This window comes from Octodon degus, unplaced genomic scaffold, assembly GCF_000260255.1.
Source record: "Octodon degus isolate 3935 unplaced genomic scaffold, OctDeg1.0 scaffold00188, whole genome shotgun sequence".
NCBI classification, from domain to species: domain Eukaryota; kingdom Metazoa; phylum Chordata; class Mammalia; order Rodentia; family Octodontidae; genus Octodon; species Octodon degus.
This window is the reverse complement of record NW_004524764.1, coordinates 5,189,776-5,195,678: the sequence shown is the minus strand read 5'-3', so window position 1 is coordinate 5,195,678 and position 5,903 is coordinate 5,189,776. Positions and strand designations below refer to the sequence as shown.

Genomic DNA, 5,903 nt, shown 5'->3' with positions numbered 1-5,903 from the left:
GACTGCTGCCCTCCTGTGTCTGAGATGACATTATTCAGTGACTAAAGACTATGTGGTACATACAATGACATGGGCACAAATCCTGGCTCCACTATACACTACGTATACTGCATACTACTCTATAAAAAGAGCTAAATTCTATCATTTGTGAAACATGGATAAACCAAGAGCTCATGACACTGAGATAAAGAGGTACAGAAAGACAAATGCAGCTTGTTCTAACTTATACATGGAATCTAAAAGAATATAACTTATGGAAAAGGCATTTAATTTTGGTTAGCAGAGATGGGAGGGAGTGGGGAATAAGAAATAATGGCTAACTAGTAAAATATGGATGTTAGGAGGAATACATTTTTTTAAAAGGATACAAAATAGTAATAAAAACACAGCATTAGAAACAATGCCACATTTCACTAAACAAAGTAACAGGAATTCAACAATGGTTGCTGTATTGCATGATGTTATCTTCAGATTAGTTGCTTAGGTTACCAGATACAAATGTGGAAATTAAAACAAAACAACAACATAAAAAAGTTATAAGAAATTAAAAAGAAAAAGAGTAAAAAGGAAACAATTTTAAGCATTAACTGCTCTTTTAAAAATAGCAGCAGAAATCCCCAGTACAATTATCCAAATTAAGGGGGAATAAGTATTTGAAAAAAATATCTTCAATGTTTAAATGAGGCCATTTAAAATGATCTATTTAAAGAGTCACTATGAGGCTGGAGAGATAGCTCAGCAGTCTAAGCACCTGCATGGCAAGCACAAGGACCTAGGTTTGATACCCGGTCCTGCATGCTGTGCAGGACCTGTGTGGAGCTGACCACCAAAACCAAGCACGGTGGTGCCTGCCTGTAATTCCAATGCTGGGGGGACTGAGACAGGAGGATCATGAGGAGTTCGAGCTGCTTAGTGAGACCCTGCACCAAATAATAAAAGATTTAAAAAAATCACTATGGAGATAAATATTTCATTGAGAAAAATATAACTTTTAGTTTTCCAACATATACATGTAGTTTTTAATTACTGAGATTTTCTTGGTGAAAGAATTTAGTCAGTTATTCCTTTCTAAATACTTTGAGTATATAGGAAAAACACAACCATTTCCTTCCTGTTGGATGTATGATTCTTTCTGGAGTAGGCTATTGAATTTTTATCTCGGCTCTGTTACATACTAGTTTGGTGAACTTGGGCATAGCCACATTTGTTTCTTCATGTGTAAAATATGGATGATATAATACCTTCTCATAGAATTTTTTAGGGTTAAATTAATACATGAAGTACTTGAAACAGTCTATATCCTACATAACATGTCTACATTTTCACTGTTCCTCTTGCATTTCTAATTTTTTTTTGTACCAGGGATCAAACTCAGGACCTTGCACTTGTCAGGTGGGCGCTTATGCCACTGAGCTGTATCCCCGGCTCAGAAAGACTTTTTATTGGTTTTGTTTTGTTTTGTTTTGGTACTGGGGATTGAACTCAGGACCTTGTACTTATGAGGCAGGCCTTCATGCTGCTGAACTATGTCTCTGACCTCTGATTTTTTAACTGCTGCTTTCAAAATAACAGTTAAAAGATCTGAGTTTTTTTTATTTCACTACCATTTAAATTTGGATAGAGATGTAGTAAAACCTTTAAAAAACAAAACAAAACAAAACTTCCTTCCCTTCCTCCACTTGCCTCTCTGTTTTTCTAATGTTGCCCCTTTTCTTCACCAATATTTTACTTTTCATTTTTTAAAAATACAAGACATTGATAGAAAAAGAAAAAAAAACAGCATTAGAAACAATACAAAATTTCACTAAACAAAGTAGTAGGAATTCAACAATGGTCACTGTATTGCAATATGTCTTCAAATTAGTTGTTCAGGTTACCAGATATAAATGTGTAAGCTGGGTTTAAAGAAAAATCAAAACAAAACAATAACAAAGAAGTTTAAGAAATTTAAAAAACAATAAAAGGAAAAAAATTTAAGTGTTAAGTGCTCCTTTCAAAAGACCAACGAATTTCAGCTGTACAGTTATTCAAACTATGCTTCATATATACCTAAAAATACATTTTTCTCTTCTTTCTCTTCTTTCCTCACCCTAGTTTTTGCTTCCCATTGAACAGATTCTTTGCCTTTCATAGTAGTGTACCTTTCAGACTGTATTTACTCTTTCAGGTTCTCACATCAGTGAGATGATACGATGTTTGCACATGTGAGTCCGATTTATTTCACTTACTAATATAGTCTTTAGTTGCATCCATTTTTCTATAATAGCCTTGAATTTATCTCTTTTCTAACTGAATAATGCTCCATTGTGTAAAAGTACCGTGTCTTTTTTAATCCATTCCTCAGTCGATGGGCATTTGGGTTGTGTCCAAGATTAAGCAGTGACAAATTGTGCTGCTGTAATCGCGGGTGCACATGTATTGCTGTGGTATGATGATTTCATTTGCTTTTTGAGGAATCTCCATACTGATTTCCCTAATGGTTGTACCAGTCTGCATTCCCAACAACTGTGGAGAAGGATTCATTTTTCCCCACAGCCTTCCAGCATTTGTTATTGGTTGACTTCTTGATGATAGCCAGCCATTCTTTCTGGCATAAGATGGTATGTCAGCATCGTTTTAATTTGCATCCCTTTTTTAAAAAATGTATTTAATACAGAGTCTACAGGGTTTCACTATGTAGATCTTTTTGTTTGCTTTTTGGTTACTGGGGGTTGAACTCAGGACCTTGCACTTGCCAGGCAGGTGCATATGCTGCTGAGATATATCCCTTGAGGTCACTACGTAGATAGACTTATAGTGGTTCTCCTGTTTTCAGCCTCCCAAATACTGAGATTGAAGGCAGGCACCACCACACCCAGTCTCAGTAGCCATCCCGGCGTGCCCCAGGGATGAGACTGGCATGGCACACCCTGGGATCGATCCTCAGCCACTGTGTTTTGCCTAAGCAGGCTCTTTAGTCTGCCTGGTAACATTCTTAATTCAGAAATCCTCTCATTGTCTTATGCCTCCTCTTTTTTTTCTTATATCTCCTTTTCCTCTTTTTCTTTTCTTTATAAAAATAACTTTAACTGAAGAGTTACAGAGGTAGGCATCTTTTTTATCTATCTATTTATTTATTTAATGTGTTTGGTTGTTACAGAGTCTCACTATGAAGCTAGGAGTTTAGGTGATCCTCCTGTTTTCAGTCTCTCCAGTGCTGGGATTACAGGTGTGCACCAATACCCCTGGGGGCATGTGGTGCTGGGGATTGAACCTCAGTCCCAGTGCTTGCCAAAGCTTGCCTAAGCAGGCGCTTTAGTCCACTGAGCTATCTCTCTGGCCCTTGTGTATTTTCAAATACAACTTCACATCAATCTGTGAGGTAGCTGTAAATTCTGCTACTCTGTAGATGAAAATCAGAGGGATTAAGCACCTTTGCCAAGGCCACTGCATGTGGTACAGTTGGAACGCAAAGTCAGTACCCCTGCTCGCCAAGACATCACTCCAGACTGTCTCCACAGCATTCCTTGGAAATGCTGAAGGCCACTGTTGATGACTTACCTTCACCAAGTCCATCTGCTTCTGAGAGACTGTAGACATCCTGAGAAAAATTATAAACATGTAAACATGAGTAGACCTGAACTATTTTTGGTCTGTGATGATAAACACTTAAGAACATTGTCTTTCCAATTTTTCTTTTCTTTTTGGCCAAGTGAACTCATTTTCACTGTTCCTATGGAGCCTTAGTGAGAGTGTCCTGTGAAGATGGGAAAATTTGTGGTTATGCCAATTGCTAGATGACTGTTGAGTTTTGCTTCCCTTTCTGTCTTGCTGTGTTGTTTCCTGAGCTATTAAGGTGAGACATTATGGCTTGATTATTCTAACAGATTCTATCCTGACCAAAAAATGAAGGATTGTAAGTAAAAGGAACATGTTCTTTTGGATATGTTCTATCTAGATTTAGGGAAATCTAATAGAAATAATACAGGGTATGATTGAATTATGCTGTACATATTCAAATTAAAAAAATCATATTGGTAGAAGACACATTGCTATTAGTTGCCTTGAAAATACTCTCTGAAAATACTTTCTAGCACCCTGAGCACACTATTCCTATTTTTGTCACTATTTTGTGAAGCAGTTCTGGACGTGCTATTTGTGTCTTTAGTTGTCCTGTGGTGGCTGACTTGATGTCCTGACTTGATCCAGAATGTTTATCTTTTGTGGTCCTTTTCATCTAATGCAAGTGTCAGAACTCTCACAGGCTCAATTCATAAGGAGTAGAAGGCTGCACCCTAAAATTCTGTTATGAGCCTCAATTTCTGTTGGATGACTGCAGCACAATTCACTGCAATTTTAATCACATTCCAAAAGGTACTCATGAAAGAGGGCTTCAAAAAGTTCTTTGGCAAATGTCTCACATGATGGTATGTGTTTGAAGGTGAGAAGTATTTTAAGGGGAATCAATGTGGCGATATATTTTTTAAACATTTATGGTGTACTTTGATCACCACTTTTTTTTTTTTTTTTGGCAGAACCAGGGATTGAACTCAGGTCCTTGCGCTTGCCAGGGAAGTGCTTATTCCACTGAGCCATCTCTCTGGTCCCTTCTTTTCTTTTCTTTACGTGGAACTGGGGATTAAACTCAGGCCCTTGTGCTTGCCAGGGAAGTGCTTATTCCACTGAGCCATCTCTCTGGTCCCTTCTTTTCTTTTCTTTACGTGGAACTGGGGATTAAACTCAGGCCCTTGTGCTTGCCAGGGAAGCGCTTACTCCACTGAGCCATCTCCCCAGCCCCTGATCACCCCTTTTATGCTCCAAAAGAGATGATTTTCAGGAGCTTATTTTACAGATCAAGATGATACCATTTCTTTTTTTTTGTTCAAAGTAAAATTGGAAAAAGTATGTTTTATTTTTGTTTTTGTTTTTGGCACTGGGAATTGAACTGAGGACCTGACATTTACCAGGCAGGTGCCATCCCACTGAGCTATACTCCCAGCCCAAATCTATGTTTTTTATCTTTTATTTTGAATTTTTATTTATTTATTTAGTATAGGGTCTTGCTACACAGCTAGGACTCATAGTGATCCTCCTGTCCCAGCCTCCCTGATGCTGGGATTATAGTCATGTATCACCATACCTGGTTTCAATGGCTGGCACGGTGTGCCCAGAGTTCCAGGGCCAGCATGGTATGCAGTACTGGGCATTAAACCCAGGTTTTTACGCTTGCCCTGCAGGCACTTAGACTGCTGAGCTATCTCCTCAGCCCACATCTATGTTTTTAATATAAATGCTTCAGGATTATTTTAAACTAAATTTAAATCCACTAAGTGATCTTTTCAAGATATGCAATACAATTTAACTGTGTTTACATCTGTAGCCTGTACATTAATGTATAGTAACAGGAGGAATTCAGTAAATGTGTTTGAAATGAACAGATGGAATAAGGATTTTAGTATGTTTCATGTAGTTTTTTTTTTTGTTTTTTAAAATTTTTTGAAAAAAAATATTTTTAAAGAGAGTACAAAATAGTATGGAAACATAAAAATTACACATGATACACAATTTCACTAAACAAAATAACATGAATTTCACACTATTTTTTATAATTCACGATGTTGTCCTCAAATTAGTTGTTCATATTACTAGATATGTGCATGCCAAATTGGAAGAAGAAACAAAAAAGGAAAGAAATATAAAAGAAATTAAGAAGCAAAAAAGGATAAAGAACTGAAAAAAGGAGATGGAACAAATTAAGTATTAACTGTCTTATGTCTATAACTCACAGGTAGTATTTTATTCATTTTATAGTCAAAACACTTTTAGGTAGATACTATAGCCGATTGTAGAGGACCGTGAATATGGAAGATTATTAAACATTTTTTTTGACATCAGTTATTTTTATTTTAAAGAAAGAAAAAAAA

The 5,903-nt window shown here is 36.7% G+C and overlaps 1 protein-coding gene across 1 annotated transcript in view; it reads left to right on the top strand.

The window, feature by feature from the left end:
* The window catches only part of Hmcn1 (hemicentin 1), a 474,287-nt gene that overhangs the window by 18,837 nt on the left and 449,547 nt on the right, over positions 1-5,903 (top strand). The gene's annotated exons all lie outside the window — the stretch shown is intronic.